The sequence below is a fragment of the Lissotriton vulgaris genome, chromosome 6, assembly GCF_964263255.1.
Source record: "Lissotriton vulgaris chromosome 6, aLisVul1.2, whole genome shotgun sequence".
NCBI classification, from domain to species: Eukaryota; Metazoa; Chordata; class Amphibia; order Caudata; family Salamandridae; genus Lissotriton; species Lissotriton vulgaris.
Window position 1 is genome coordinate 697,470,678 of NC_141694.1, and position 26,505 is coordinate 697,497,182.

Here is a 26,505-nt window from a genome sequence, read left to right on the forward strand (position 1 = left end):
GAATCCAGTGGCAAAGTGAGCAAGGGACTCACGTCTGAGCATACCCTGCCACACTTATGGCGGCCAAAAGCGGTACAAAAGGGGGTGATGGACAGAGCATCTGAACCAATCAAACACTCACACCCAGTCAAAAGATCTGGGTTTAATCCATCACCGTTCTTTAGCCCACTCTGCCACCCCAGTTCAGACATGGCTATATGCAAATCAGTCTGACCCTGTGCCTCTTGGGAACAGTCCAGCCCTGTCTGACCTAGGGTGGTGTGGAGTGCAAAAAAACGATGGATTTAGGCCCAGATCTTTGTACTGGGGTGAATGTAAGACAATGTTCTACATTCTGTCCATCAACTGCGTTTTTTGCAATTTTCACCCCGAGTGGGCTGGGTATGCTCAGACGTGAGTCCCAGGCTCTCCACATCACTGGAGTCAAGCTATCCAGGCTGAAGAAGGCTGATAGCCAGAAACCGGTCCTTGGATGCTTGATTCCGGTCTAGGAAAGACATGGCTTGGTAGTTCGGGCTGGACTGTTCCCATGAGGCACAGGGTCAAGGCTGATATGCATATAGCCATTGTCTGACCTAGGGTGGTGTGGAGTGCAAAAAAACGATGGATTTAGGCCCAGATCTTTGTACTGGGGTGAATGTAAGACATTGTTCTACATTCTGTCCATCAACTGTGTTTTTTGCTATTAAAAGATCTAGGCTGACTGAAAATGAGACATTTGCACTGGAGATGTTTGGCAACTAGAAATGTCAAAACAAAAGCAGCACCACCTTAATTTCGTCTGCCAGAGAGGAGCAGAAAAGCAGGAGCAAGCATGCTTAAAGTATCCCGTTTCAGGTGCCTTAGAATTCAGGGTTATAAATTACTCTGGTGTAAATCAAAATTTTAAAAGGTTTCACAAGGTACTAAGCTGTTGGTAGGTTGGCCACTCAATGTCATAATATTCTTAATGAGTAGGTGAGGGACCCCAAACTCTGCTCAGGAATTGGTTTATTAAAACATTGGAATATAGCACTCTTGCATTTTAATTCATTAATAGTCCTGTAAACAAGACAATCCTGACAGAGTGAGTGTGAGAGGTAATGAGATGTGAGTGGCCAAGCACTACAAAGACTTCATATTCTTAAAACAGTCCAATTTAAGTTCATTGGACACACCAACAATGGGAAGTCACTACATACCTTGCATTACTTCTTTAAATTCAATAAGTGCTTTATAACAGTGAATGCAAAAAGCAACAGGTTATGTAAATACTCAGAAAATCGATTTTTTTGTTGGGGCTATACAGCTGTCGAAACACTGGTTTGAAAAGGTTTGAAAAACAGTGAGAAAACACCATTGAAATGTACAAAAAAAAATGAATGAAAACAAGGCAGCCCAAACAAGTTGTAACACTAATCGCTCTTTCTGAATTGATTGTGGCACTTCATTCTGTTATTTACATGTATAAAGCGCAAAAGAAACCACCCCAGAGAGGGTCTCGCGACGCTATTGCACGCTAAAACAGGTAGAAAAAAAAAAAAAAAAAACAGGTGTTAGAAGAGCCAGGTTTTGAGAATTTCTTTTGAATAGGGCTTTGTCACGACAGGATTGTATATCATGGGGTAGCCTGTTCCAATGAAGGGAGGACCAGATATGGAAATCATCTACCCCCATATTTCACCGTACACATGCGGCGAGTGCACAGTAAAGATTACCCACTAAACGTAAGGTTGTGTATTGGCACATAATTCTGTCACTTGTTCCTCAAATAGAAGGGGAAGTTTCCACAAAGGGACTTGTGTACTAGGCAGATGAGTGAAGCGGAAAGCCTTTTCATCAGTAGCCAAAACAAAGATTTGAGTGTGAGATGGTGTTGAATGCTGCAGATAGATCTAGTAGTATCAACATAGCTGGGTGTCCTTTGTCCATAGACTCTAATAGTGTCCAGAACATCCACCAGTGTGGTTTCTCTGCTGTAGAACGCCCAATAACCTAACTGGGAGAGGTCTAGTAGGGAGTTCAATCCATATACTCTCCGCGGAAAAGTCCCTGCACTTGTGGCCCTATTATTGACAAACTGAGTGTCTTGTCCACACTATTGGAATACATTTTTAGTATCAATAAATACTTCACTGGAATCAACAATGACACACATATACAGCTTATAAACAAGCATTTGCAATGCAATAGGTCTCGCATTTGCGAGAGTTTAAGCTATTGGCATTGTAAATGACAATGCCTCTTATTTAGGTTTTAAAAACCAACATGTATAAATAAAAGGCATTGCCAAATACCTCAAACTCAACTACGAGACCTATTGCAATGCAAATGCTTGTTTGAATCTATTTGCAAATATGGGCCACTTTTCTTACTATTTGATTAACTGATGGGGCCCGCTTTTATTTTGGTGCAGGGGGCTATTTCCTGCCCCCAAGGGTGGCTGAGAGTTACCCTGACCTGCACGGACAGGAGATCGCTCTGCTGGTGAGGCATTCACACCTGACGTGTGCAGCAGGGGGGTCCAGGGTGTCTAGCGGGCTTGGCTGTACATGCGAGGCGGGCATAAAGCTTTCAGGACGGAGGAAAAGAGGAAACCAGGAACAACTTTCAGTAGCTACGGGAGTAGAAGACAGGTTGTAGTAGGTGAGTGGGGCGAAAAATGAGTGGGGGAAAGAAGGGGAAGAATGTAGAAGAAAAAAAAGTATGAAGAGAAGAGTGTTGATAGAAAACAAACAGAAAGAAAAAAGTCTTGGTGGAGGGGGCATACCTGGAATAAGAGGGTGAGATTTAGGGAGATAGTGAGGTTACCTCGTGCCACGACAGAATACACCAATTTGAACTGGGTTGGGGGTGGGGGATGTGGTAAATCCGGAGTGGCATCTGATGGAAGAGGACCAAAAGCGGAGGACAGCTATCCCTGTGGTGGAGGTCCGAAGACACCTGGCCTGAGAGAGGGAACAGTCCCGGTTTCAGGGAGTTCATAAAACAGACTGAAGGAGTAGGGAGAGACTGCGAGGAGACCTGTACGGGGCAGCAGTTCAGTGTAAACAGAGGTCCCCCTGCTGAGGGCAGGACATCGGCACTCTAAGCTGGGTACCTGCGGGTGGGAAGAACAGTCTAGAGATTGGAAAAGTGCTGCCAGGAGACACCCCGCCTTCCGTCAGCCCAGATCTGGGCCTTAGATGGTGATTATTTTTTATTTTAGCATCTCCGTGTTATGTATGCGTCTGTAAGTCCCCGCATGCAACGAATGAGCAGTTGACTGGGAATCCGATATTTGCTGAAGAAGTCAGAGCTGACAAGATGTTGAGCAGCTCCAAATCTTGGCGTCGGCTCATCCTGCGATTTTTAGAAGATCACTTATTCTCCCTGTGCCTTCAAACAATCAACGCGTCCACATGTGATGTACCTGGTGCACATCATGTAAAGCTCTCCAGTACCTTCGGGTCGCGTTCGCGCTATATAACACTGCATTTTTTTAAAATGGCCTAGTATGTCCGCTAACTTTTTGCCCCAAGGCAAAGTAGGGTGGCTGTGCTTAAGACTTTGATCCCAGCACTGCACACGCGCATCAGACGTTTTAAGCCTCATGCAGTTTCAATTTCTCAATGTGCCCACACAGTTTTCTGTAGAATTTACATACGTACGAGACTTCTACCACTGCGCACGCGTGATAACTGAAAGTTACATGCTTTTATCCAGCCAGTGACCAGCTGGAGCAGTTGGGTGAGACCGGCAGGTGAGTGATTCTGTGTACCCGTGCCGGGCAGATGTAAAGATCGGCCGAGCATGGTAATGGTGGTTGGCTGGTTAGTATGGGGGTGGGGGTCCTGTTCTAATGAACAAAACACACTCTGGGGAAGCTGGACGGTGATAAAGGGCCAGGGGTCAATGTGGTAGTGAAGACGGCGAAGGAAGGATTTGGCATTTGAGCCCATTAGATGGGGTGCATTAAGATTGGTGACGTGGTTGAGACTGTGATTTGAGGCCATTTGAATGGTTGTTGAGCGGTAGTGTCTGGACCGCTACAATGGCGTGATCATGTTAAAGCAAACCAAATGCAGCATCCCGCGAGTGGTGCGAGCGTGTCCGTGAGGTGTCGGGCTGTGTAGGTGAGCGCGGTGGGAGCTTGCATTGGCAGAGAACAGACGGCGTGAGCGTGCACATGGACTGTCCGTGGGAAAGTGAACATCTCCTGTCTGGTGCACAGGCGAGCGCGGTGAGAGCGCTCATCGGCAGAAAACAGACGGCATGAGCATGCACGAGGGCTGTCCGGCGGGAAAAGTGCACATCTCCTGTCCCCCTTCCGAGCCTAAGTCGGTAACAGTAGATCTCGCCTAGGTGTGCGGCGCATGGCGCTGAGTCGCTAGACGTGACCTAAAAAGGATGAAGCTCTATAGGCGGAAACACTGAAGGTCAATAGAGGAAATCTTAAGACATCGAACCAATCTAGAAGACAAAAAAGCGTGAAAGGAAAGCTAGCACAAAACTTTGCAACTGGCAAAACACCAGGCACTAAAAGTGTACCTATTTTCACTTCAATTTGTGACCGTAAAGCCAAGGGCAGCCTAACCAAACCATCTACAACAGCAGACTTCCTCCAGAATACCAGTCTAAAAGGGCTCCAGCAAGTGACAACCTAGGCAAGTCAATTCCAAGCAAGTTAAACACCAATCCCACAATTACTGACAACACGGTCCCTCAGGCGAAAACTGAAATACTGAAGATATACAGCCCAGTGAGACTAACAGAAAAGGAAGCAAGGACAAGAACATTGGGGGCAGAAAACAACAAAGAGAAGAGTTCAATAACATCAAACCAACAAATTCAGGCAAGCTTTGGAAGGAAGGAATCTTTACTGACAAACTCCTAAAGCTATCACTCTCTGTGACTCGAAAATGAAAGTTAAAATACCATTTGGAAAGAGCTGACTCAACGCTGCAAATTCTATAACAGGCTGAACTCCAAGTAGCTCAATTGGGGAATACTATCCAGCAGGTACAGCATAAAAAAATAAAAGTTATACGAGTAATAAGATTGACACACTGTGCATGAACCCGCATAAAACCGACACTGGTAGCGGTCCATAACAGTCAGAGTCATCCACCAAATATACCTTGCCATAAAATGTAAGAGATGGTAGCCTGTCCCCACAAGGAAATATCAGATTTTACATACAAAACCAGAACAAGTTTACATCAGAGGAAGACAAGCATCCTGATACACTAGGGAAAAAAAGGGAAAAACGACTCACACAACTAATTTGATTAACCCCAGAATACGAATCCCAAGGGTGGCAAGATACCTTGAACAGAGGAAATATACTAAGACTATTGGGTGAAATTCAAGTATTAAAAACACATACAATCTGTTAACCTCTTGGCTGTGCAATTTCTCCCAGTTGGAAAACAACCAAAAAACGAACAAACATTAACTATGTGTCAGTCAGAAGAATTAGTACAGTTAATCTTAAATTGCTCAGAACAATTTGAAGCCTGGGGCATAAAATTATCTATACCGGCCGCTTCACGCTATCCTTGTCCTCTTACTGAAAATTGACTGAATAAAACCAAATCAAGAGACAAAACAAACAATAGAGTCAACACAGGTCTATTCAGTTCTGCAGAATGCTAAAGGAAGAAGCTGTATAGTATCAATAAGGTGTATCAAAGGCCAGAAGGTAAACTGAGGAGCAGGCCAAAATCAATGGAGCTGGCTCCCAGGTATTCTTAACATTAAGAAAGGCGACTGACCCACAGAAAGCAAAGCAGGTAATTTCCAGAATGGCGTTATCCATGTGCTATCATGGAACATAGCCGGAGCAAAAAACTGCTTGAAGAAGGCACACCTCTTAATGACTGGGTCATATGTGACATAATAGTCCTTCAAGAGACTTGGGGATTAGAAGATCTTCCCCTAGCTGGCTTTATCAATTACACAGTAGCAGCAGAAAAATCTAAGCACTACTGTCGCGCCAAAGGACGTCTGGTAGTCTGTGTGTCCATAGCACTAAACACTACACCAGACCAGTTAGTCTCTCTGGATCCCAGTATCCTATTAAATCAAACTCACTGACCAGCACTCAGATAAATTGAGGACAGTGCTACTGATCAATTACTACACTCAACCAACAGCATGTAAAAAACAAAAAGCTAACAATGCACTTTTAATGAAAACCATTTATGAAATATGATTTGCCCAACCTTCCTGGTACATAGTGTTGATGGGGGATTTTAACTCCAATTTAATCTACACTCCAGATGAAGACGAAATATTAGCAGCAGACAACATTTTCTGGAATGTTTAGCCCCAACATCAAACTAGGAGGAATCGTCCAGACTGCATAGGCCAACAGCTAGTAAAGGCACTGGAATATCAGAGTATGCGCATGATAAACGTCAGATCAGCAGAGCGTAAACCGCCAAAAAGCACCCATCATGGATCAAGGGTGAGATCAGAACTTGATTTCACGGTTGTCTACCTGCCCCTAATGGCGTCTCTTCTACAATTCTATATAGAATATACTACTTTCAGCGATCATTCATACCAAAATATTTTCTTTTATCTCAATTTAACAAAATTTCAATCCACTACATTAACAGAAGGAAATATTAACTAGATATTTCAAACGTCTCAAGTGGTCAAATGAAACCAATCCGGAGCTGCATATAACAACTAAAGAATTACTGATGGCATCGGTCAAAGTTAGCGCCAGCACAATACAAGCTTAGACTAACTTTCTGTTCAAATTGACAACACTGGGAAAGTAGGTTCCAAGAAACAAAACTCGCAAAGCAATAACAAGCAAAGTGTAAAAATTGAACCGCAACCTAAAAAGAAAAAAAAAAAAAAAAGACAAACATCAATTAGGAAACGTCAATCAATGGATCACGATGAAACCGCATGGGAAGCATTTTGACAACAGAGGAAATTATACAAAAAGAAACAAAAGAATGAATAAAGAGAGATTTTGGTCCAACTTATTATACATCGTGCAGCATCTTAATTCGAGCAAGTTCTAGCAAACAATCCATCAGAACATCTGGATAGATGGTAAACCCTTGGAGGAAGTAACCTGTTACAAATACCTGGGATTTTATATTGACAACAAACTAAGCCATCAAGAGCAGACAAACTATATGGCCAGGCGAGCGAGCGCACTAACCTTTGCAAATAGGTCACTGGCAAGAAAAACTGGAGGGTCCATTATTCAGACCATTACTCTCTGTAATAGCAGCAAAAACACTTCCAACTATAACTTACACTAGTACCGCCTTATACGGCAAAGATTGGGCCCTTTCCTAATAAATTGATAATGAGCACTTATGAAAAGGTTTTTCAACTTCCCCAGGCAGCATTGGCTGTGCAAGTGTGTCTTGAATTCGGGCTTGTGAATGAAACAATAGGTAGAATGTACACATCTATAAAGGTGTGGTATTGAATAAAACAAAACACAGAGTTCCACACAAGCATTATGGTTAGAACTTGAGAATGACAAGACAAAAAGAAATTCAGTGTATAATCAATTTATTTATAGCGCGCTTAGAACAACTTGCACCATCGACTTATGGAATAAAAATCTGCCAAATGTCATTCTTTGATACTTGACAAAAGCACCTTTAGCCTTAGATCCCTCGCCTGGATGGTGATCAACAATTTAATTGTAAAGTCCTTAAGCCAGCAGCCTATCTAGATCATACATTTTCGGTCTACCTAAAAAACATTTGATTTCACTTTGTTTCGGAGAGCTTCCCTCATTAGCAAACTATCCAAGCTGGAAAAACATAGGGTCCATTTTGTACTACACAGTCAAATATGCATTGCCTGAATTATGTATTATAATATGGAATTTGATATTGTAATTTATTCCTGTTATTTTTATATTTGTATCCGAGATTCGAGGGAAAATTGTTATGGTTTTAATTAACTAAACAATAAAATTACTTACTATATTGGGTCTAGTAGAGAGTGGCTTTCCAGGAAAGACGAGTGGTTTGCTAAATAAAGTCTCCATTATTTTCCCAAGAAAAGGGAGCAACGATATTGGTCCATAGTTTGCAAGTTCTAGAGGCTCTGACACGGGTTTCTTTAGAATGGATTTAATTTAAGCTACTATTTTAAAGGAAGGATTTCTGTGCTCAGAGACAGGTTGTACAGGCCTGTGTTCGTGGAGAGAAGTGCTGGGGCCAGGATGGCCTTGATATAGGGAGGAGAAGGACCCTCTGGTGAGCCAGAATTGATCTTATTTATCAAGACCCAGACTTGCTCGGAATGATTGGATCAAAAGTTTCCAAAAGAGTGAGGTGATTAGTAGCTGAGTGGGCAAGTGAGGTCAGACCTTCCGGTATAGGACCATTTGACTGCGAGTGGTCAATTTTAAAGATTTTTTCTTCAAAACGGTTGAATGTGAGCAGCACAAGCCGAGGGGTTAGTAAATTCCCTCTGAATCTTCTATAATTCTTTTGTTGCCTTCCAGTGTTGTTGATTCTGCCCACAATGTGGGTCTTTCTTGCTTCCTTAGTGTTTTTATGGTAGGTGCCTAAAGCCTCTTTGTAAGCAAGTTTGTCAGCAAGGAGTTTTAGTGGTTCTCAATTTAAGTTCCAACTTTGTACATGCTGCTTTTTCTACTTTAACTAGTTCCATGCTCAGGATGGCTCCCGGCCGTCATGAGTCACGGTAGTCATGTGCTCATGACGGCTGGGAGCCGTTCGAACGTTGCCGCTCCACCCACGCGTGATTTCTTCCCCGCCTGTGCGGGCGAAGAAATCAGTGGGCGGAGTTCAGACTACTCCCAGCTGTCATGAGCACAAGTCTACTGTGACTCACAACGGCCGGGAGCCGTCCTGAGCACCGCGCCACACGACCCCCCTTGCAAAGAGAGGCTCATTGACCTTGGTTTGATCTCTTCCTGTCACGGACACTCAGACCAGACAGACAAGTGAGATGCCATTATTAAAATCAGAAGACTTGGGGGAATGTAGGTGGTAGAAAAAGTGTTGCTTCCTGCAGATTCCAGAACTTTCCATCACACCAAAGTGAACAAAATGTGTGTTTTTAGCCAAACTTTGAGGTTTGCAAGGGATTCTGTGTAGAAAACCCTTGTGGGAGCCACAAATGTCACCCCCACCCTGGATTCCCCTGGGTATCTAGTTTTAAAAAATGTACAGGTTTTCTAGATTTCCCTAGGAGCCAGCTGAGCTAGAGGGCAAAACCCACAGCTAGTCAGATTGCAAAAAGGGTCTGTTTTCAGTGGAAAAATGTGATGAGTCATCCTGTCTTTTGGCACCTTTCCCGTCACAGCCAATAGCCCTGCCCACACAAGTAATGTACCATATTTATCGGGAGATTTGGAGGAATGGTAAGTGGTAGGAAATGTGTTGCTCCTTGCAGATTCCAGAACTTTCCATCAAAGAAATGTGAGGAAAAGCTATTTTTTTAGTCAAAGGGCTTCTGAGGAAGAAAACCTGGTGAGAGCCACGCATGTCAGCACACTCTGGATACCCCCGGGTGTCTTCTAAAAAATGTGCAGGTTTGCCTAGGTGCCGGATGAATGACGGACAAAAATCCACAGCTAGCCACATTGCAAAAAGAAGGATCTTTTTTCAGTGGAAAAATGGGATGTGTCTTGGTTTGTGTTTTGGGGCTTTTCCTGTTGCGGGTCCAAGCCCTAAGCACACAAGTGAGGTACCATTTTGATTGGCAGACTTGGGGGAAATGCTGGGAAATGTGAGGAAAATGTGTGTTTTTTGTCGGACGTAGAGATTTGCAGAGGCGTCTGGGTGGGCAACCCTGGTAGGAGTCACAAATCAACCCACCCTGGAATCCCCTAGATGTTTAGTTTAAAAAAATGTACAGGTTTGATCGGTTTCCCTAAGCGCTGGCTCTGCTAGGGACCAAAATCCACAGCTAGCCACATTGCAAAAAAAAGGGGCGGTTTTCATTTAAAAACAGAGTTGTGTCCACGATGTTATTTAGATCTTTCCCTCTCAAGAGCAGTAGGCCTACCCGCACAAGTGAGGTACCTTTTTTTTTTTAATGGGCAGACATGTTGGAATACGGAATATTAGGACATTTGCTATTTCCAATTGTATTTCTCTGCATTTGTGCCTTCCAAATGTAAGCCAGTGTGTGAAAAAGGACACATTTTGAAAAAATGCCCTCTGAATCACATGCTAGTATGGGTACACACAAATTCTGAGATGCACAAATAACCACTGCTCCTAAACTATGTATCTGGTTTCTATTTCAGAAATACATAGGTTTCCTTGATACCCCTATTTCAGTCTTCATATGTTACCGTATAAATTGCTGTGATCCTGGTAAACAATGAAAACCCATTGTAAAGTGAAGTTCGGTTATTGGCTCTGGGTACCTGTTTCTTGGAAACCCTACAAACCCTATCTATATAAGTCTGCAACCAGAAGGGTCAGGCAGACAGAATGGAATATTGCTTTTGAAAATAGGCTATCATGACAAGAAGTTATAAATAAAAAAGTTGTCACAAATTGATGTTTTATCTTACTCATTTTCAATATTTTCTTTTTATCTCAACAGTTAGATTCTTTGTGAAAACCTTAAGGGAGTTACACAAATTACCCCTTGCTGGACTCTGAATTATGTCTACTTTTCATTAATCTTCAGCTTTCCGTGATTATTTATTGGTTTCACCCCGATTTCCAACATAAACTGGAAATAGGTCGAAAGCACAATAACCTACCTCTGGAAAATGACAAAACTATGGTACAAAATAGGATTTTTTGATTCAGCTCTGCATGTTCCCGCAAGTCGGGAAGATGGTGACTTTAGCACAGCAAACCTTTTGTTGAAGCCATTTTTAGGGGGGGGTGGGAAGACACTTTTGTGTGGAGCACTTATTCCTATTACCCTATCTCCTCCCCAAATGTTACCATATTTTGCCTATTTTCTCAGTCCCCTCCAGGGGAATCCACAAACCTTGGGTACCTTTGGAATCCCATGGATGTTGGAAAAAAATTCGCAATTTAGCATGGATACCTTACGTGGAAAAAAAGCTATGGAGGCTGAAGCGCGAACTACCCCAAATAGCCAAAAAAGGCCTTACCCTTCTAGGGGGAAAGGCTTAGCAGCCAGCATGTTAAAAATTAGCTTTAACGTCAACACACCTCTCCCTCTAGGCCAACCTTAAGAAGAAATGTGGTTGTGTGTCACGAAAATCATTGACCGCCAGAACCTGGACACTCATCACCTCTCATAAGACAACACCAACACAATGAACATTCATCCCTGCTTTTTCACCACCAAACCAAGCTGGCAAACATGGGGTGGCACTTCTAGGTTTTAAAGGGAAAATCCCCAAAATTAAGTGCTGCAGTACTCAGACGTCAATATAGGTACAAAACCCCTTTTCAGGCTCAGCAGCAGAAACGGTGAAACTGCGGAACACCATTCAGCCAAAGTACCATAAGATAGCACTACAAAAGAAGCCAGCACAAGTCCAAAACAGCCTTATTCACCATCCCCTCCCCCCTCAAAAGGGAAAAGACACAGGAAATGATTTTGTGATCTTGAAACAATCGTGTACAACTCCATCCTGTTGTTCTTATTCTGTAGTCAAGAAAAATTACTATTGCTCATTTCAATGATGCCAAGTGCTTTTTATATATAAAGTGGTCAAATGATTTATACAACATATTGTCATATGGGCCATATATTCTCTATTCCCAACTGTGGGATTTTTTTGTAGGAGTTTCTTATTTGGATAACTGTGGAATCTCGTTATTACTGGAGACAGATGGAAACAAACTCATCAGTAACCCTTCTCTGAACCCTCTGTCATTTCCTTGACTAAAGGTATTGAGCAGATTATATAGGCAACATCTAAATTGACTTGGGACTCTAAGTTTCATATTTCTCCCAGTGGCTCCGACAGGTGGATATGGAAATTTGCCCACCAGCAGTGTTGTTGCACAAGCACTTTACTGCACAAAGCAAATGTTTTTTCAACTTTGTACTGTAATAATGTATTTTTTTAAATGAAAATGAACTGTTATTACTCCTATTATGACAGGCAGACACGTTTAAGGCGAGCATGCCGGGCTAAATCTTAAATTCTAGTTGATGCTAACACTGGCAGGGAGGGCGTGGCTTGGACGCCGATCGGGATGGCGGCGTGAGCTCGTAGCTCCGCGCGGATTCCCGCTAATTCTCCTGTTTTTCGGGACCCCAGGCGACCCGGAGAAGACGTTCCTGCCCTCTGAAGTGTAGGGGGACAGCTGGACATAATCGGTTAATTGCTGGGGGACTGCTGGCCCCGAGGAGATCGAGGAAGAGGCGGCCGAGGTGTAGACCAGGGTGTGAAGAAAATGGCGGCGAGGAGATCGGATGGTCCCGAACTACAGCCCTGAGACCGGCTGTCGCCAAGCAGAGAGGGACCCTGCACCCGACTGCCCGACGCACTGGGATTGGCGGCGCGAAGCCTTGAGACCGGGGGACGCTGCCGGATTCACCCAGGGGACCCGGGGCCCTCGTCGGCCGCCGTCCCGTGACTCATCCTCCCCCCACCGGACTAGTGGGGGAGACGGACCGGAGCTCATCCGCCTGGTCATTGCTCCTGAGACCATTGGCGGTGACATTGTGCTGCCTGGTGCCCGGTGCTCGGCACGGGCCCAGGAGAGCGCCCCACAGACAGGGTGGCCGGACTTGTGACGCAGCGCCCTGACATGGCGGCGATCGGAGGGCCGACACCCGGGAGCCGCGAAGGGGACTCGGCGATATCGACCCGGTTGAGTGAGAGTCCCTCCCCGGAGCTTGACCAAGAACAGCGGCTGAACCGGCGCTTGGATGCCATCCTTGAGGCGATCACCTCCACCAAGGAGGCGTTACATAACGACATTGCCCAAGTGGCCACGGGCCTGGGGCTGCTACGTGCGGATCACGCGAAGCTGGCGGATCGGGTCAAGGATCATGACCAACTGTTGCTGGACCTGAAGCCCTCGGTGGTGACCGCGGAGCACAGGATTACAGACATTTTGGCCCGGCTGGACACCTTGGAACGGAGGGCGGAGGATGCCGAAGGCCGCAATAGGCGGAACAATGTGCGGGTCGTAGGCCTGCCGGAACGGATTGAGGGGGAGGATGCGGTGGCCTACATGGAGAACTGGTTCCGCACTGTGGTGGCGCCGGAGGGGCTTACTCCATTTTTCACTCTGGAGCGAGCCCACCGGGTGCCCGCTCGCCCGCCGGGGCTTGGCCGCCCCCCCCGTCCAATGGTGGTGCGGCTCCTCCATTACAAAGACCGAGACCTTCTCATCCAGCGGGCCAGGATGTCGGGCCCTTATGGGGTGGAGAACAGCAAGGTGACGATATTTCCGGACTACACGCAGGCGGTCCAGAAGGACAGGGCATCGTTCCTTGCTGTGAAGAAGGAGCTCAGGGAGGAAGGCATTCAGTACTCCTTGCTCTACCCGGCCAAGCTGCGGATTATCTTGGATGGCACCACACACTTTTTCCAAACTCCGGACGAAGTTTGGCACTGGCTTGAGTTGTACAGAGCGGGGACGGACAGGACACACCAAAGTAGGCGAGACCAGCCCAAGCAGCCCCGGGTGCGGCAGTCACAACGTATCAGGTCCCGCAACAGGCGCCAGCGGGAGAAGCGGGAGGCCCAAATGGCGGCGGAGAAGAGGGACGCACTCGCGGCGACGGCGGCCATTACAGGGTCGCAACAGAATAGTGAACGAGCCGAAACGGACTCGGGAGGAGAGGGCAGCAGAACAGGAGAGGAACTTTCGGAGGCAGAGAGCCAGAAGGGGCCGACAGTGACCCCACAGACTTCGGATAATATTATCTGCGGCTAAGACGGACTTTGGTCTTGATCGGGACTTCATGGTAGGGTGATATCCTGTTGCCGGGTGGGGGTACGGAGTGTATCTGAGGGGATGAAGGGCGGACGCGGGCTCCGCTGGCTGGGGTCGGCGGCGACTCACCCCCCCTAGGCCCTTAAGGCCGACTGTGGTGGAGACCACAGGGTAAGTGTGCGAGCAGTTGGTTCAAGGTTTGGATGGGGGCGGCCATTGGGTTCGTATGCTCTGTCCTGGGGAGTGGGGGTTGGGGAATGTTTCAGTTTTGGGGTTGTTGGGGGGGGGGGCAACTGCATTGGGGGGGTCATGGACCGTTGGAGTGTGAATTGGACTGTACGGACTTGGAATGGGGACATTACCTAATTTGAAATGCCTAACGTGGAATGTCCGGGGGCTGCGGACTATGGTGAAACGTCACAAAGTGCATGCATACCTGGTACGCAGGGGGGTTCAGATAGCTATGCTCCAGGAGACTCACCTCACTAAAAAAGAGTGCGCTGCCTTGCAGAAAAGATGGCGGGGCCAGGTTTTTGGCACCACTTATTCAGCGTATGCCAGGGGGGTCTTGATCTGGGTGAGGGCGGGGATCCCCTTCCAGGTCCTGAATCAGGTAATAGATCCGGATGGCAGGTTTGTAGCGGTGGAGGGGAGACTGTATGGACGGGATGTGGTTTTATGTTGTGTTTATGCACCTAACACTGACCAAGGCCGATACTTTGATGGCCTCTCGGGGTCCTTGGCCTCTTTCCTGGCGGGTCCGATAGTATTAGGGGGGGACTTCAATTCAATTACGGATGTGGCTCTGGATAGGTCCCATCCCCCCCTAGTAGACTCTCCTGTGCGCAGGCTGGCCGCGCACAGGAAGGACTGGCAAGAACGGTGGGGGTTGCTGGATGTCTGGAGGGAGAGGCACAGGGGAACCAGGGATTACTCCTTTTATTCTGCCTTACATGATTTACATGTTAGGATTGATTCGGTGCTTTGTGGGGGCTCCCTAGCACCATTGATCACCCATGCTGAGTACCTTGCTAGGACGATATCTGATCATAACCCCCTGTTGGTGCATATTCAATGGCAGAGGGAGCGCTCAGTAATTCCAACATGGCGGCTTCGGCCGGAGACGCTAGAGGATTCTGTGTTCGACGATGCGGTCCGGCAGGGCATTGATAGTTATTTCGGTGTGAACGACGGAACGGCGACGAGCAGGTCTGTTGAATGGGATGCAATGAAAGTGGTGGTGAGAGGGGTGTGCCTGGGTAGGTTCTCGAATGCTCGAACGACTGTGCTGAATGACCTAATGAAAGCGGAGGAGACTTTGAGGGACCTGGAACGCCGCAGGCCAACTAGGCCAGATTTACAGGCCCAGTTACTGGACGCGAAGGAAGTGGTAGCCGCGGAGACGGAACGCTTGAGATGCTATGATTACAGGCAGTACATGATTAGGGCGCACGCAGAAAGGGACAAGGTGGGTACCCTCTTGGCCAGATTAGCTAGCCCGGAACTTAGGGGTTGCCCGATCCTCAGCATTATTGACGCACGGGGAGAGATGGTGTACTCTCAGGCAGCTGTAGTGGACCGCTTTCGGGGTTACTATGAGGAATTGTACCGGAGTCAGCTGGGAGTGGGGGTGCAGGACATCGTGGAGTACCTGGGGGAGAGGCCGCTTTCGGTCTTGGACGAGGGCGACGCGAAGGACCTGGGTAGCCCGATCACGCTAACGGAAATTCGAGTGGCTATCAAACATATGGCCCGTAACAAGACACCAGGGGTGGACGGACTCCCAATCGAGTTCTATCAGCACTATGTAGACGCTCTGGCGCCCAGGCTGCTGGTGGTATATACGGAGGCCTTCGAGAAGGGGGTGTTGCCTGCCTCCATGCGGGAGGCCTTGATAGTACCACTCCTCAAGCCTGGCCGGGATGCCGCGGACGTGAGGTCTTATCGCCCACTGTCCATGCTGACGGTGGATTACAAGATCCTGAGTCGCGTCCTAGCCACTAGACTGGCCCCGCACATGACGGGCCTGGTGCACAGGGACCAGGCCGGGTTTATACCCACGAGGAGCACGGCGATGAATATCCGCCGCCTAGTGGGAATAATGGACGCCATCTTGGAAGGGGAGGGGTCGCCAGCGGTACTGTCCGTGGATATTGAGAAGGCCTTCGATAGTTTGGAATGGCCTTTCCTGGATGGAGTGCTGGAGCGGTTTGGCATGGGCGATGGGTTTAGGAGGTGGACGAGGGTCTTGTATAACTCGGCGACGGCGAGGGTACGATTGGGCGGCCTGGTATCCGCCGCGTATCCGGTGGGCAGGGGAACACGACAGGGATGCTCTCTCTCCCCTCTATTGTTTGCCCTGGCGATGGAACCCTTGGCGGTCCATGCGAGGTCCGGCGACCGTTACGCGGGAGTAGTGGGGGATGGGCAATGGCATTATATATCGCTTTATGCGGATGACCTGCTCCTGTACCTAGCAGACACCTCGGGGGCATTGGTCGGAGCGATGGCTCTGCTGTCCGAGTTCGGCCGATTGTCGGGCCTTAAGGTCAATTGGGCAAAGACCTGCGTGTTTCCGCTGAGAGCGGGATCGCCAGCCCCTAGCAGCGACCTGGGTGTGACGTGGGAGCCCTCTTGCATCGTCTACTTGGGTGTCCGCATCTACCACTCGGCCGCCGACCTCCTGGAGGGCAACATTGGCCGTTGTGTCCGGTCACTGCGGGGTAGCTTGTCTTTCTGGTCGACCCTACCGCTGACAGTCCTGGGCAGGATAGCATTATTGAAAATGGTGGCGCTCCCGCGCTTCCTTTATTATTTCCGAACGCTACCGGTTTGGATTCCCCAGGGGGTGTTTAGGGACCTGCGGTCAATGATTATTGGCTTTCTGTGGGGGCATGGTCGTCGCAGGGTAGCCTTGAGCACGCTCCTTCACCCCAAGCTGGAGGGGGGCATGGCTGTACCCGATCTTGAGCTATATTATTTAGCGGCGCAGTTGCAGGTCCTAACGCAGAATGTAGCCAGGGTGTTCCGGGGGCCGGAGGAAGACCGGGGTCGGGGGATACAGCGCCACGTGCTGTCGTACATCATTATGCAGCAACGGCTCGAATTACGGGCCCTCACCATGGAGGAGCGGACGCTCCGGCTGTGCTGGCAGAGGAGCCTTCGGAGAGCGAGAGCATCGCGGCCTTATGCCCCGGAGATCCCGATCGGGATGTTGACAGCTTTGCTGCACGGAGGGGACTGGTCCCCGCTGATGGATTGGGAGGACGCGGGGTTGCAGGTGGTGGGTGACTTGTATATAGATGGGGCGTTGGCACCGTTCGACGTGCTCCGGGACCAGTTCGGACTGCCTGAAGGGGGCTTCCTACTGCACGCGGCTATAGTGGCTGCCGTGCAAAAGCACTGGAAGGAGGGGCTCCTGGAACCCGCGACGACTATGGCATGCCAATATGTGGTGATGGCGGCTGGTACATTCAAAGCTGTGACGTGCCTCCATAACAGGATGCTGAACGATGGGCTAGAACCACTCCATGGGCTCAAGGCTAAGTGGGAGGAGAGCGTTGGCCGGCCCATACCGGATACGGCATGGGGCCATATCCTGCGACGCACGTGGAAGGGCACTAGGAATGCGCGCTTTCAGCAGGTCCATTTTTATGTGCTCCATAGGGCCTACCTGACTCCAGAAAAACTACAGCGGCACTTTAGGGTGCCGGATGCCTGTTGCCCCCGGTGCTCGTCCCTAGGGGCGGACATGGACCACTTGTTTTGGGGGTGTCCGCAACTGGGAACTTATTGGGCGGAGGTAGGGGACCTCCTGAATGAAGTGACTGACAGGGAGGTAGACTTCGACATGGCGACGTGTCTATTGCTCTGGTTCCCACATACTAAGCACACCAAGGTGACCAGTAAATTTATAGATCTGGGTCTGATATTGGCTCAAAGGGAAATATCGTGGCACTGGAAGGCCAGGGGGGGTCCCTCACTGCGTAGGTGGAAGAATGAGTTGCTGCGATGGTCTGACTGCGAGAGCGTGCTCCGGATGAAGCAAGCAGTGAAGCTGGGGAATGAGAAGGCTCTGGATGCAGCGCGTGCGTGGGAGTTAGTGGTACAGGCTCTGCGGGATGCTTTGGTTGAGGATGAAGACGGCGAGGACTAAGCCGCTGGACACCGCGGGGCGAACACAGGAGTATGACATCACGCACTGTAGTGGAACCATCCAGTTCAGTAGAGCGAAACATGCACCTTAGCAGTTGCCAGGGGGGGGGGGGCGTTGGGGGGGTTAGTTGTAGGGGGGGTTGGGGAGGGCCGGAAGCCGTTGGAGGGTTGCTGGTGGAGGCCTGGATCTACTGGGACTGGGGGTATTGAGTGGCGGGCGGATTGAGTGGTTGGAACGGCCTGGCACGAAGGCCCGAATAGCCTAGAGCAGGCCCCGATGGGGGCGATTACGTTGATACCTCGGAGTTGGCTGACGGGACTGTTGTTGCGGGTGGGGGGGTAAAAGCAGATACTTAAAACGACCTTTCGCCAGGGTCCCAATGGGACGTACACTGTGTTGTGCTCCTCCGGAGCGATCTGATATGCCGCCCGGCCTCCGGGATGCGGGCTGAATGGCTGTGTACAATTGTGAACTGTTACTAGTGGGAGGGGCCCACAAATGTACTGGCTGATTACTTTTTCCTGCTGTTTATAACTCTGCAATAAAAATATATTTAAAAAAAAAAAAAAAAAAAAAAAAATGCTAACACTGGCAGTGAGTGTCTCATGTGGATACTGGACGATGAATTGTTGTCTGATAACCACTCAACTGCTTGAACACCATAAAGCCACTGTCTCTGTATGAAGATAAACTTGTGTGTATTTTATGGCATGCTTTTTACGATATCATATTATATGTCTGCTCTGCTTATTCTCTTTTATGACAGGAGCTGTTGAAATAAAACTTATACATACAGACAGGGAAAGTTGTTCCTTGGAGCACGCTCAGACAGCTTACGGGCACAATTCTGCAGAAAGAGTGCTGTAGGCACAGCCCATTAAACTATTCGGTCTGCTCTTCTGTTTCATGGTAAATTCTCCTTACATGGCAGCCTGCCATGATCATGTTTCTAAGTAAGCAGTCCCTGCCCCCCCCCCCCCCATTTAGTTATGTGCACAGGTTTAGGTTGCATGCCACCACCAGCCTAGCACGAAAGCTGGCAGACTTGGGACCAACCAGGCTCTCCGTAATGGGCGGAGTACAAGTAAGCTCTGAGGCAGTGGACATTTGTGAGGCCCTAAATTGTTCACTGGGGTTTCAAATCCAGGAAAGAAAGAAAAGTGAAGTGTCTGATGTGGCCCGAAAACGTCTTGAAGTGGGCTTTGGAGAAAGGGTTTGTGAACATCACGCTGGGACCTACAAAAATATGAGAAAGGGTTATCCCGTAGGGGCATGGGGATATTCAAGAAGCAATGAGAGGGAGGTTCTATCGGGAGTATCAGGGACACACTGTGAAAGACTCTAAATCAGATTTTAGACCAAGCGCACTATGGAATCTGTGCACTAATGCAAATTCCCGATGACCTACATACACATCATGAAAGATGATGGCTCTGGTCTGCCAATTCTCCTCAATATTATGGCATATTTCACACTATAGGTCTTCCTATCACCTCGAAACCAGGACCCGAAATGGCTGGTTCATGCCAACGTTTGTTTCTCACTGAACTGAGGGGCACTATAATTTTCATTCAACATTAGCACAAGGTTTTTGAAATGTCAATGATAACTCTGAGCACCTTCTACCATCTCTCTGACAAGGACATGCATCTATTACAGTATCTGGGTAAAATCCTCCTCACCAAATCATGGGTGCTGCAATACCATTATAAACTGAAGTTTGACTGCCTTACGCGCCCCTCCCCCTCACCCCCAGTGGCCTTAAGGATTTTTATAAAATGTGCCACCAGTAACGAATCTTTCAGTCTTCTGTTTAACACCATCAGTGCTGCAGCAATTCCCCCTCTGTGCTACTTCTGATTTATTCCCATTGTTCATGACGAGCTGAGCACACGAGCAGTGTACTGCATGACGAGCTGAGCTCGTCATGAGCATCGAAGGGGTTAATGAGACGATTCTGTCTTCTCATCTCTTGGAAACACTAGGGTAATGACATATTGACCAGCGTTCCCAAAGTAAAAGTCAATCCCTCAACATACTCTCCAGGCATTATCTGATCTAAGGATCCTGCAAATGTAATCACATGGATCCAGTCTCGAATGGCTCCCTGTGGAGGTTGCCAAATCTACAAAACAGGCCTGCTTTGCAGTAAAAGATATTCTGCCAGAGTTCAGCCAAATACGGAGGTAAACGTTCCATAAGATGCAAAGAAATCTGAGGACTTTTAGTTGCATGCTTTATAAAGTAGGCTACCCATGTCAGTTCAATTTCGGCAATAGACATGGAATCTGCAAGAAATTACCTACAGACCTAATGCTTGAAAAATACAGGACGAATTACGCCTGCAGTTGCCCCCTTGTTTACATTAATCATCAGAAAGTTCACTTCTGTTCTTTGGGTGTACTGGCAATCATCCAAATCTTACAAGTCACAGGTAAAGAGGAGGATTGGGTATATCATTCACCTAAGGGTTGCCTACAGTGTAGAGAAGCAACCTATGTAATATTTTAATGAGGTTTGGGTGCTGTTAAGTGATTTGTTTCCAACCCCAAATAGGGGACTATAATTATCTATCTTTAAAGCGATGCATACACTCAGGGACATCTCGGTGCCAGGGCAAGCAGGGTAATAGAAAAAAAGGATAGGAAAATATAAACAAACACAGGAGACAGAAAAATAAGGCAGGCTATTAGGAATAGAGATAGGTTCAAACCTTTTTCTGAAACAGTGAATGATGAGTTGTTTTCTGAAGTTGAAAAGCTACCCAGCTTTGTAATTTAATGTCCGCAATACTGGAAGAACACCATCCAGTTCGGGTACACAAAACTGAGGGACTTGCAAGAGTAACTTACCACAAGGTGTAAGCAACCACCACCACCATCGCACCCGAACTACAACGCACCATCAACACCACCTTTGTGACCGGCACCTACCCCGACGACTGGAAACGTGCAGAAGTCAGGCCCCTGCTCAAGAAGCCCTCAGCAGACCAGAGACCTAAAGAACTACCAGCCTATCTCGCTCCTCCCTTATGTGGCGAAAGTCGCGAAGAAGACAGTTAACACAGAATTAACAAGGTTCATCGAAGACAGCGCCATTCTCGACCCTCCCCAGTCCGGATTCCGCAGTACCGATACCTCCCTACTGGCCGCCACAGACGACATCCGCACCCTCCAAGACCAAGGCCACACCGTAGCCCTGATTCTACTTGACCTATCAGCGGCAATCAACACTGTTTCCCATCGCACTCTCACAGCCAGACTACACAACGTCGGAATACAAGAAGCCGCCCTCAACTGGATCCGGTCATTCCTCACTATCAGAAGGCAAAGGATCATACTGCCACCATTCCTATCCAAACCCACGGAAATCAACTGGGGAGTCCCACAAGGATCATCGCTCAGCCCAACCCTCTTCAACATCTACATGGCCCCCCTCGCCGCCATCATCTGTCAGCATGGCCTCAACATTATTTCCTACGCGGACGACACCCAGCTCATCCTCTCCCTCACCAAGGACCCCGCCAACACCAGACTCAACTTCCAGGCACGAATGCAGAACATCGCAGCCTGGATGAGCAACAGCTGCCTAAAGCTCAACTCGGAGAAGACCGAAGTCCTCATCCTCGGAACCACCCCATCAGCATGGAACACCACCTGGTGGCCCACCCCACTACCCCCATGGGCCATGCTAGAAAGCTCAGCATCATACTCCACTCCTCCCTCTCCATGAAACGTCAGGTCAACATCATCGCCTCCAGCTGCTTCAAAACCCTCTGTCTCCTCCGAAAGACCTTCAAGTGGATTCCCCTAGAGTCCAGAAAGACAGTGAAACACGCACTCATCACCAGCAGGCTCGACTACGGAAACGGCCTATGCGCCGGCATAAACAAGTCTCTACTCTGCGAGCTGCAGACGATTCATAACACCGCTGCCAGACAGGTCCTCAGTATCCCTCGACATGGGCACATCAGCAAACACCTAGGAAAGCTCCATTGGCTCCCCGTCGAGAAGAGTCACCTTCAAGTTACTTATTCATGTCTACAAATGCCCTGCTGTAAACTTCTACTGAGTAATGTCAGATTAGTGACGCAAGAAAATTAACAGTTATCCGTGTCTAAGGATTTGAACGGAGTTGAAGGCTTGGGACTATAGGTCTACCAGAAAACGCAAGATACATCTGAGTTTTATCGGAACGCATTATAACCAGCTCTCGACTTCTACCTTTATGGCAATGAGAGAGAGAAACAAAAAACAAAAAACAAAAAAAGGGAATGAACAGTCAAAAAGTGGTAGAGTATTCGCAGGGGAGGCAGGTGAAAGAACGTCAGATTCAGTTAAAGGAAGAGGGGAGATTAGATGAAGGTCGTTGATGAGCTGAGACCCAAAGACAGCGCGGAGGGGTGGGGGGGGGGGGCATAGGGCAGAGACATTCACTGTGGACATGGAAACAAGGGGACGTAGTAGATTAGGGCGAAAACGAGAAACAGGGAGACGGTGCGGGGGATTAGAGGCAGTTGAGGGCAGGGGTGCACCAGGGAGGCGGGTGGGGGGTAAAGAAAGATAGATAGATACAGACACTGATGCATACTAACCATGATGCAGTGATGAGGCTCTGGGGCGAAAGAGACACACAGGTGTTTGGAAGGTTAAAACAAAGAGGAGACTGTACAAACGCAGGTTACGCCGGGGCAGGGCGACGGAGAAATACGAGCGTCGTTTATAACCTGCAGGTGAACAGGAAGCATTGTGTTCTTACCCTACAGTCTCTGTTGCAGCTGGGACTTAGGTTGTTCCTGTGCTCTCTGCCAGCCTACGCTTGCGCTTAAGAGTACCTTTAAATCTGCCGCCCACCCTCCCGCCTTTGCAGCAGCTTGAGCTCAGCCTCACTCTGTCTTCTGGCTCCCCCTGCCGGCCGAGCTCGGGCTTGGTAGCCGTCAGATTGGCCGGCAGGGGGTGCTGTCGCCCAGGCGGTAACAAGGAATGAACCTGTTAAAAAAAATTGAACAGCGCCCTCCCAGTTAGAATAATGAGAATACATTAAGTTTAGGAAGAGCAGTAACACAGGCGCTAAGGCGAGCCACCTACGTTAATGGAGCGGCCATCTTGGAAAGATGCACATATATGTAAATCCGGAGATTATGACAATACAACATCCCTTATCGTTATCAATTAGGACCTACAAGGTGCCTATTTTAAATACATAAATTACAGAACATTGAATGTATTTTAGGAATGTTTTCTATCAATAAAAGTTTAGGGTTTGAGAAGTAGTTAAAAAAACAGTTTTCGTTCTTAGAATAGCTATCGTGTGGCATGATTTGGCATGTGACGATGAAATGGCCGCTGTCACGACCATCTCGACGACAGTTCAAGTGAAAGAGTCATTCAATTTACCGGAAATACTTGATTACCAACCAGCATTGCAAACGTTGCAGGCATGCATAATACGCTCGCGAGAGTCGCCCCGTTTAACGTTGAGCGATAGCATACATGTCAACTTGTGGGCTCTCGAGGGAGGATGTGACGGGATACTTAAAAGGGTGATCATATATATAGAAATAATTTGGGTAACCCTACAAATGCGGGTGAGTCGACCCGGAAGAGATGGACTTGTTTTAACAAAAAGAAAAAAAAAGGTTCTAAAACTATTAGCGAATTAAACATTTCCTAGTTAGCAAGAAGGAAAGTTTCAATTCTATTAAGGAAGCAGAGGTGGAAAGGATGCATTCCGTTCTTCATTCTTTATTAACAGCACATTCAAAGATAAAGTAAATAACACATCACAAAACTACAACTCCCATGAACACGAGGAGTAACAATGGCCACTAATAGTCCAATCAAGGAACATCATCCTCTTTATTCACTGAAAGAAGGTAAGGACGCTGGACCTCATCCGTCTTAGAATTCTATTGCAGGACAGGAGGCTCCGATTATGCTAGTCTCATTTCTTTATTTAGAAATGCCCAGCAGCCATGTAAAACTACAATACCCAGAAAGACTTGGGTAACAACCATAGAGTCTGTAATATAAATAGCCATGAAGACAATCCCACTTCCTCTTTCTTTGCTGCTCCGCAGCCAGATAAGTGCTTTCCTTCTTATTGTCATTAATATTTGACTGTATTTCTGCTGTTTTACTTAGCGCTGTGCTCGCGCTTGCTGCCGCGTTGGGTTTGCGCTTGGTTCGCGCTTTTGTTTCGCTTCGACGCATTCACCATTTAATTGCCGCTTCGTTTCCGGGTTTGCGGCGCTCGCGGCAGGGAGCTTGTGTCACCTCCCGGGTTGGGCGCGTGTCGCCTAGGTTCCCGCTGTTTGTGGAGAGGAGCTGAGGGGTAGAGCAGCCTCGCGCGCGTCCAGCGCGAGCTGCTCATTGTCTGTGGGGCTTGCCGGCTACCGCGCATGCGCGGTGCACATTTCGATCATTCATCGCATTCCTCAGGGGACGGAGCCGGCTGATAGTTCGTCTTTCAGACAGCAAAGTCCACGGCCTCACAGCTGTACCCTATTGACGCCGGAGCTTGAGGAAAAGGCCCCGGTTGTGACTTGTGCATAGGCTTTGCCTAGAGTGAGGTTTTTTGTTGTCAGCAAGCCCTCCCTCCACCCTCTAACATTGTTTTTGGTGCAGATTGACTGCTTTGTATTGCTTGCTGCAGGGTTTTTTTCACTCCCCCAGAACCAGATTTTTTCAGTCACCTAGTGAGCATTGATATCTACACTACCTGCGTACCATGAGTAAATCATGAGGAGGAAGGGTCAGAATTCCTAGAGCAGGACTTGGTGGAAGCCCTAGACAAAGGGGTTCAGCATTCAATGAATAAGGCGCTTGTTCGCGCCATTACCCCCCTTAAACGCCATTTAACCAAATATGCGCAACAGCAAGGTTGGGTGCCTGCGTCAAAAAAATCTATGACTTCTCCAGGCAACCCACATGCCTCTGACTTTCGCAGGTTAGCTCAAACCTTATCCTCTTCAAAATCCAAAACTTTCTCAGATGAGGTGGACAGTGATGACCAACACTCTTCTTCATCCTCGGAGATTATTCCTCCTCCACCTAAAAACAGAAAATGCAAGGAGCATTTCATGGATGCCCCTACTCATCCTCCTGTACTAACTTTTGAGCCAGCTGATATTGTACATCCGCATTCCACTGCGTGGCTCCCTTCCCCTGCTGTGGCGGAGTATGTGCAACAGCATATCCATCAGCCCTTTGATAAGGAGGTTCGTGCACGTCTGCGTTCAGAGTGTCGGAGACCTGACTTGGCAGATAATCTGGCGGACACACCAGAGGTGGATCCCACCATGGGACATATTTGAAAAAATTTGCAAAAGACCCTAAGAAGGGTTTGGATCCGTCCTGGCGTGCTTGCCAGGACAAGGTTTTGGATCTCCTTGGACCTCTTACCAAAATTTTAGATCTCGGCTTCGTGGCCAAGGAATCCTCTATCATGGTAGACCCCGATGAGTTAATTGAATGGGCACAGCGGGTGATTTGCCAATTAGGAAACGCCAACTGCGCTCTCTCTAGTGAGAGACGTAGGTCCATCCTCCTCAAGCTGGACCCTAAACTGGCAGAGCTTTCCGCATCGGAGTCGGGAGCTGCAGCGCCGGGCTTACTTTTCGGGCAGCCTTTTTTGAAGGAGCTGACGCACTTTGTGAGCACTTTTAGTAGCATTGATAAAGCCCAAGCCTCACTAAAACGGGCCATGCGCCCGGTTTTCAACAGGGCCGGACGAAACAGGGGACGCTCGTTCGGCCGTGGTCAACAACCACCCACCCAGAGGGGGTATCAGTCCCATAGAGGAGGTCAGCAGGATTCCGGCTACGCCCAGCGCTCCAATTTCTATCCTTCCAGAAAGGGCCGTTCCCAATGCAAGAAAGGACGCTCCGGTGGCACCTCCGGCGGATATCAAGATTCCGCCACTTCAGGTGAGATTAATTCCTGCATGCAGTGTTGTTCTCGGGGGCTGGATACGCCATTTCCTAGACAATTGGCGCTTGATCTCCAGCGATGCATGGGTGCTGGAGACGGTTCAGGGGTACAAAATCAAGTTTTATCAACCCCAAAGTCAGTCCCATCCTCCCTTTCCTCTTTGTTTTTCAAAACGACATCAAGAGTTCATCACAGAGGAACTCAATTCACTTGTCTTGAAAGGGGCATTTGTGCCGACCGTACGTCATCCAAAGGGGTTCGTCAGCACAATCTTCCTTGTGGAAAAGAAGGGAGGAGGATCGAGGTTAGTACTCAATTTGAAGGAGTTCAACGGGGGAGTGGTCTATCGCCACTTCAAGATGGAGGGAATCCATCTGTTGAGGGACCTTCTACGAGAACGGGATTGGATGGTTCGTCTAGATCTCAAAGATGCTTACCTGTCTGTTCCAATTTTCCGTCCGCATCGCCGGTTCCTTCAGTTTCAGTGGCTGGGGACTTGGTACCAGTATCGGGTTCTGCCCTTCGGTCTTTCGTCAGCACCTTGGTGCTTCACGAAACTGTTGAAGCCGATTGTGGAATCGCTTCGCAGTTGAGGAGTTCG

The 26,505-nt window shown here is 48.2% G+C and overlaps 1 protein-coding gene across 4 annotated transcripts in view; it reads right to left on the reverse strand.

Moving 5' to 3' along the window:
* CEP57L1 (centrosomal protein 57 like 1) overlaps positions 1–22,936 on the reverse strand; it is a 139,877-nt gene extending 116,941 nt beyond the window's left edge. For 2 of the 4 annotated variants that reach the window (XM_086926674.1, XM_086926676.1), the window contains exon 1: positions 22,732–22,875. The gene's annotated coding sequence lies outside the window, so the exon portion shown is untranslated. Of the gene's footprint in view, positions 1–22,731 lie in introns of all 4 variants that reach the window. The other 2 variants (XM_086926677.1, XM_086926675.1) reach the window with 2 other exon arrangements.
* Between the last annotated feature and the right edge of the window lie 3,569 nt (positions 22,937–26,505).